At 44.9% G+C, this 7,307-nt stretch overlaps 1 non-coding gene across 1 annotated transcript; it reads left to right on the top strand.

Moving 5' to 3' along the window:
• The first annotated feature begins 6,817 nt into the window (after positions 1-6,817).
• TRNAV-AAC (transfer RNA valine (anticodon AAC)) lies at positions 6,818-6,891 on the top strand. Its single transcript has one exon. It is a non-coding gene; the product is annotated as a tRNA-Val (tRNA).
• The last annotated feature ends 416 nt before the right edge of the window (positions 6,892-7,307 follow it).

A 7,307-nucleotide genomic window follows, 5' to 3' on the forward strand; every position in this document is an offset into this window, starting at 1 on the left:
TCTGTGATCAGATCAAGAAACTTTATTTTCTTGTTACGATGATTTTCCACTTCACTCTGAAATTCTTTGAACTTTTCAAATGTTTCAGACTTATGTTTCATCAAGTAGATATACCCATATCTGCTCAAATCATCTGTGAAGGTCAGAAAATAACGATACCCGCCGCGAGCCTCAACACTCATTGGACCATATACATCAGTATGTATTATTTCCAACAAGTCAGTTGCTCACTCCATTGTTCCAGAGAATGGAGTCTTAGTCATCTTCCCCATGAGGCATGGTTCGCAAGCATCAAGTGATTCATAATCAAGTGATTCCGAAAGCCCATCAGCATGGAGTTTCTTCATGCACTTTACACCAATATGACCTAAACGGCAGTGCCACAAATAAGTTGCACTATCATTATTAACTTTGCATCTTTTGGCTTCAATATTATGAATATGTGTATCACTACGATCGAGATTCAATAAACCATTTATATTGAGTGTATGACCATAGAAGGTTTTATTCATGTAAATAGAACAACAATTATTCTTTCACTTAAATGAATAACCGTATTGCAATAAACATGATCCAATCATATTCATGCTCAACGCAAACACCAAATAACATTTATTTTAGCTTCAACACTAATCCCGAAGGTAATTAAAGGGAGTGTGTGATGGTGATCTTATCAACCTTGGAATCACTTCCAACACACATCATCACCTCGCCCTTAACTAGTCTCTGTTTATTTTGCAACTCCCGTTTCGAGTTACTACTCTTAGCAACTGAACCAGTATCAAATACCGAGGTATTGCTATAAACACTAGTAAAGTACACATCAATAACATGTATATCCAATATACCTTTGTTCACTTTGCCATCCTTCTTATCCGCCAAGTATCTAGGGCAATTCCACTTCCAGTGACCATTTCCTTTGCAGTAGAAGCACTCAGTTTCAGGCTTTGGTCTAGCTTTGGGCTTCTTCATGGGAGTGACAACTTGCTTGTCATTCTTATTGAAGTTCCCTTTCTATCCCTTTGCCCTTTTCTTGAAACTAGTGGTCTTGTTAACCATCAACACTTGATGCTCTTTCTTCATTTCTACCTTCGCCGATTTCAGCATCGCGAAGAGCTCGGGATTTACTTTCGTCACCCCTTGCATATTATAGTTCATCATGAAGTTCTAGTAACTTGGTGATACTGGCTAGAGAACTTTGTCAATTACTATCTTATCTGGAAGATTAACTCCCACTTGATTCAAGCAATTGTAGTACCCAGACAATCTGAGCACATGCTCACTGGTTGAGCTAGTCTCCTCCATCTTGTAGGCAAAGTACTTGTCAGAGGTCTCATACCTCTCGTCTCAGGCATGAGTCTAAAATACCAATTTCAGCTCTTGGAGCATCTTATATGCTCTGTGGCGTTCAAAATGTTTTTGAACTCCCGGTTCTAAGCCGTAAAGCATGGTGCACTAAACTATCAAGTAGTCATCATAATGAGCTTGTCAAACGTTCATAACGTCTGCATCTGCTCCTGCAATAGTTCTGTCACCTAGCGGTGCATTAAGGACATAATTCTACTGTGCAGCAATGAGGAAAATCCTTAGATCACGGACCCAGTCCGCATCATTGCTACTATCATCTTTCAACTTATTTTTCTCTAGGAACATATAAAAATAAATGGGGAGCTAATCGCGAGCTATTGATCTACAACATAGATATGCAAAACTACCAAGACCAATTTCATGATAAATTAGAGTTCAATTAATCATATTACTTAAGAACTCCCACTTAGATAGACATCCCTCTAGTCATCTAAATGATCATGTGATTCAAATCAACTAAACCATGTCCGATCATCACGTGAGATGGAGTAGTTTTCAATGGTGAACATCACTATGTTGATCATATCTACTATATGATCCACGTTCGACCTTTCGGTCTCAGTGTTCCGAGGCCATATCTGTATATGCTAGGCTCGTCAAGTTTAACCCGAGTATTCTGCGTGTGCAAAAACTGGCTTGCACCCGTTGTATGTGAACGTGGAGCTTATCACACCCGATCATCACGTGGTGTCTCGGCATGACGAACTGTCGCAACGGTGCATACTCAGGGAGAACACTTGTACCTTGAAATTTAGTGAGAGATCATCTTATAATGCTACCGCCGTACTAAGCAAAATAAGATAAACATCATATGCAATCAAATAAGTGATATGATATGGCCATCATCATCTTGTGCCTTTGATGTCCATCTCCAAAGCACCGTCATGATCACCATCGTCACTGGCTTGACACCTTGATCTCCATCGAAGCATCGTTGTCGTCTCGCCAACTATTGCTTCTATGACCATCGCTACCGCTTAGTGATAAAGTAAAGCAATTACATGGTGATTGCATTTCATACAATAAAGCGACAACCATAAGGCTCCTGCCAGTTGCCGATAACTTTTTACAAAACATGATCATCTCATACAACAATTTATATATCATCACGTCTTGACCATATCACATCACAACAAGACCTGCAAAAACAAGTTAGACGTCCTCTACTTTGTTGTTGCAAGTTTTACGTGGCTGTTATGGGCTTAGCAAGAACCGTTCTTACCTACGCATCAAAACCACAATGATTTTTCGTCAAGTGTGATATTTTAACCTTCAACAAAGACCGGGCGTAGTCACACTCGATTCAACTAAAGTTGGAGAAACAGACACCCACTAGCCACCTGTGTGCGAACCACGGCGGTAGAACCAGTCTCATGAATGCGGTCATGTAATGTCGGTCTGTGCCGCTTCATCCAACAATACCGCCGAATCAAATTATGACATGCTGGTAAGCAGTATGACTATTATCGCCCACAACTCTTTGTGTTCTACTCATGCATATAACATCTACGCATAGACCTTGCTCGGATGCCACTGTTGGGGAACGTAGTATTTCAAAAATTTCCTACAATCATGCAAGATCTATCTAGGAGAAGCACAACAACGAGCGGCGAGAGTGTGTCCACGTACCCTCGTAGACCGAAAGCGGAAGCATTATATCAACGCGGTTGATGTAGTCATACATCTTCACGATCCGACCGATCCTAGCACCGAACGTACGGCACCTCCGTGTTCAACACACGTTCAGCTCGATGACGTCCCTCGTACTCTTGATCCAGTTGAGGCCGAGGGAGAGTTCCGTCAGCACGACGGCGTGGTGACGGTGATGATGAAGCTACCGGCGCAGGGCTTCACCTAAGCACTACGACGATATGACTGAGGTGTGTAACTGTGGAGGGGGGCACCGCACACGGCTAAGAGATTGTCTATTGTGCTTTGGGGTGCCCCCTTGGCCACGTATATAAAGGAGGGAGGAGGAGGAGGCCGGCCTAGGAGGGGCACGCCTATAGGGGGAGTCCAACTAGGATTCCCAATCCTAGTTGGAGTCCCCTTCCTTTTCCAAGAGGGGAGAGAGGGAAGGAGTAGGAGAGGGAGAAGGAAAGAGAGGGGGCGCCGCCCCCTCCCTAGTCCAATTCGGACTTGCCATGGGGGCGCGCAGCCACACCTTGAGGCCCTTCTCTCCTTTCCCGTATGGCCCATTAAGGCCCACTACTTCCCCCGGCGAATTCCCCTAACTCTCCGGTACTCCGAAAAATACCCGAATCACTCGGAACCTTGCCGATGTCCAAATATAGCCTTCCAATATAGCGATCTTTACCTCTCGACCATTTCGAGACTCCTTGTCATGTTCGTGATCTCATCCGGGACTCCGAACAAACTTCGGTCATCAAATCACATAACTCATAATACAAATCGTCATCGAACGTTAAGCGTGCAGACCCTACTGGTTCGAGAACTATGTAGACATGACCAAGACACATCTCCGGTCAATAACCAATAGCGGAACCTGGATGCTCATATTGGCTCCTACATATTCTACGAAGATCTTTATCGGTCAAACCGCATAATAACATACGTTGTTCCCTTTGTCATCGGTATGTTACTTGCCCGAGATTCGATCGTCGGTATCATCATACCTAGTTTAATCTCGTTACCGTCAAGTCTCTTTACTCATTTCGTAATGCATCATCCCGCAACTAACTCATTAGTCACATTGCTTGCAAGGCTTATAGTGATGATCATTACCGAGAGGGCCCAGAGATACCTCTCCGATACACGGAGTGACAAATCCTAATCTCGATCTATGCCAACTCAACAAACACCATCGGAGACACCTGTAGAGAATCTTTATAATCACCCAGTTATGTTGTGACGTTTGATAGCACACTAAGTGTTCCTCCGGTATTCGGGAGTTGCATAATCTCATAGTCAGAGGAACATAAGTCATGAAGAAAGCAATAGCAATAAAACTTAACGATCATAATGCTAAGCTAACGGATGGGTCTTGTCCATCACATCATTCTCTAATGATGTGATCTCGTTCATCAAATGACAACACATGTCTATGGTTAGGAAACTTAACCATCTTTGATTAACGAGCTAGTCAAGTAGAGGCATACTAGGGACACTCTGTTTGTCTATGTATTCACACATGTACTAAGTTTCCGGTTAATACAATTCTAGCATGAATAATAAACATTTATCATGATATAAGGAAATATAAATAACAACTTTATTATTGCTTCTAGGGCATATTTCCTTCATTAGCAGCATCCAGCAGTAGTGTACAAGCGATATGACCGCCACCACTGTACAACAATCCCTCGACATCAAGACATTGTCCGTATTTTGCATCTCGCCGCCCAAGTGAACCACCATATCTGCAGAGATGGAACTCTCGGAAAATCTTTTGATGGTGACCACAATCCGCGGCGAGGCCGCCGCCGTCCCGGATTCAATCCCCCATGACGTAGTCAAAAGCCAGAAAGCAGATCCACCACACTTGGACCGTTAGCCGCCAACCCCAGGCGCACTCCGCCAGGAACACTGTCTAGCCGTGCCACTCGGCCATGCAGCTAGCCACCAAAACCTAGGTGGACGCCAACAGCCAGTACCATGGGTTGCAGCTAGCCGGCAGTCTGGGCGGCCGCCGATCATCTTCATACATGTCCACGCATGTGTATTTGTGTATATCCATTCATGCACCAGACCCACGTGCTTCCCCTGATCAAACTCCCAACCATGGACATCATCCAGATCGGAGCCGGAAAGGTAGCTGCGAGATCGGGAGGCACCATGCTATGGATAGATCGGGAAGCCCGCGACATGGGACGACAGCGGCCAGAACAAATCGGGAAGCCAGCGACGATGGCGGCGGCCAGATCGGAAGGCGACCACCAGGGGGAAGATCTAGTTGTCTGTATGTACTCATAATTGGTTGTAAGTGTGAACTCTATGGATTGATACCTTAGTTCTCAACTCAGAGAAATTTGCTTTGTGCCACACACACCCTTTTATTTGAGAGCCCAACATATATTCATCTAGCAGGCACCATGCTAGTCAGAGGTTTTGAATCGATCAAATTCCGCATCTTGCTCTTTCGCATCCAATTGATCAAAAAGCGACAATGATGCACCCTCAGGACCAAAATAATTGTCCCACCAGAATCACCCATCATACTCTTGAGTGACTGTCAAACCCCCCACCCCACCCCCTCCACACACAAAAAAATCATCGCTAAATCACAAAATTTTCACATTTGCCAACATATGTTTGTGGTCACCTCACATTCAATTGAACAAAACCCGGTATAAGGCAAAGGATGAATTTTTTACCTCGGCGGCCGTTCTGATATGGCGTAGCACTGGGAATGCACCCTAGTGTTGCCTGCCGCCGGGGCGAATGAAGGAGGGACAACAGCATGACACGTCGTCGCCTTCTTCGGCCTCTTAGTTGAGGATTGTTGCGGCACCGGCGGGGGGAGGCCAATACCTGCACATGCGGCATACGGCTTCGCACCTTTGTGCCAAACTTGTCACTGGCAAGGTGGATGAGGTGATGGCCTAGCCGGTGGCAAGTGGCCATCGGAAGCACATGAGGTGGAATAAATGCTAAGTTTGAGGATCAGACTCCAAATCGACAGAGTGGGGCAGGGGGTCGAGGCGGTGTCCATGGCATCGCCGGCGAGGACTGCGGACGGTCAGAAGTGATCAAAGGCGGTGCTATGATAAGGGAAGGGAGGCGGCGGCGCAGGCATGTGGAAAGAGCAGTGGGAGGGAAAAATATCGCTCGCGCCGAACCGTTTTCAAGATGGAGTGTGCTCCAAATACCCCGCAGCCGCCAAATATGAAGGTTCGAGACTTGATTCTTATGCCAGCTACAAGTCAAATGGCAGGATTTGGTTCTGTGTGACAATGTTTTGTTTGATCTGTTTCCTAAACTGCATTTCTTTTTGTTCTTTTATCAAAAAGAATTCTGAAGAAACAGTGGTGTGCGCTTTGTTTTACAGGAAGAATAAACCATCATTATCGATCTAGTTAGTGGCCTAGCCTTAGGATTTGACATGCTTTCTAGGCCTAACGATAGGCAGAATCAGCTCATGCTAGCTTGGAAGGTAGACTTTACTAAAGTGAAGTTAAAACCTCGGACAAGTTGTTCCCGTTCTACGCTTACGTCGAATTGACTAGTCTTGCTTTACCTCCTCCACTAAATAAGGGGTGAAATCTGGAAAATTGTCATAATAAAGCCCAAAAAAATCGTACGGGGTACTACAGAAGATTTACGGTCTGTTGTTTTCGATCACGGCCACGGACTATGCGTGTATGCCTGCCTCGTTGTATATGTGACAAAAAAAAGGGACTAGGCGGCGGCAAAACCCTGGATGACGTCATAATCAGCCGACTAATTATGTTCGTAATAAAATTATTAAGGTAACATGTGAAATACAACAGGTGTCGGGGTGTAGTTGGTTAGCACATCAGTTTAACACGCTGAGGATCCCCGGTTCAAATCCGGGCGACACCAATTTATTTTTCTGGTATTTTTGGCTTTTGAAACATTTCCTTGTTTTGTTTACAGCTTTTTTCTCTTTATTACTGAAGTTGTTAATGATGTTGTTTTCCGTTCCTGAAAAAAGACCATATCTATCTATATATCATAAAGGTTCCTAGGAAGTGCAAAGCATCCCAAATATTTAAAAGTTGTATTGAAAACCCTGCACCACCCTACGAGAGGTGGTTTGACCTTGTCGATGACAACCGGAGAGTCTTTATTGATATGCCCCTAAGGACCAGCGCCCAAGAGTCGCAGTCGTCGCCATTAGAGCATCTACAAGCCGACGCCTCAAACTCGCCTCATACGCCCGGGTGGGCCGCCCGGTCACTGTCCGGTCGCAAAATTTTAACCCACACGGATGCCTCAAACGCCTAGGCTGACCGACA

Source organism: Aegilops tauschii, chromosome 4, assembly GCF_002575655.3.
Source record: "Aegilops tauschii subsp. strangulata cultivar AL8/78 chromosome 4, Aet v6.0, whole genome shotgun sequence".
Taxonomy (NCBI): Eukaryota; Viridiplantae; Streptophyta; class Magnoliopsida; order Poales; family Poaceae; genus Aegilops; species Aegilops tauschii.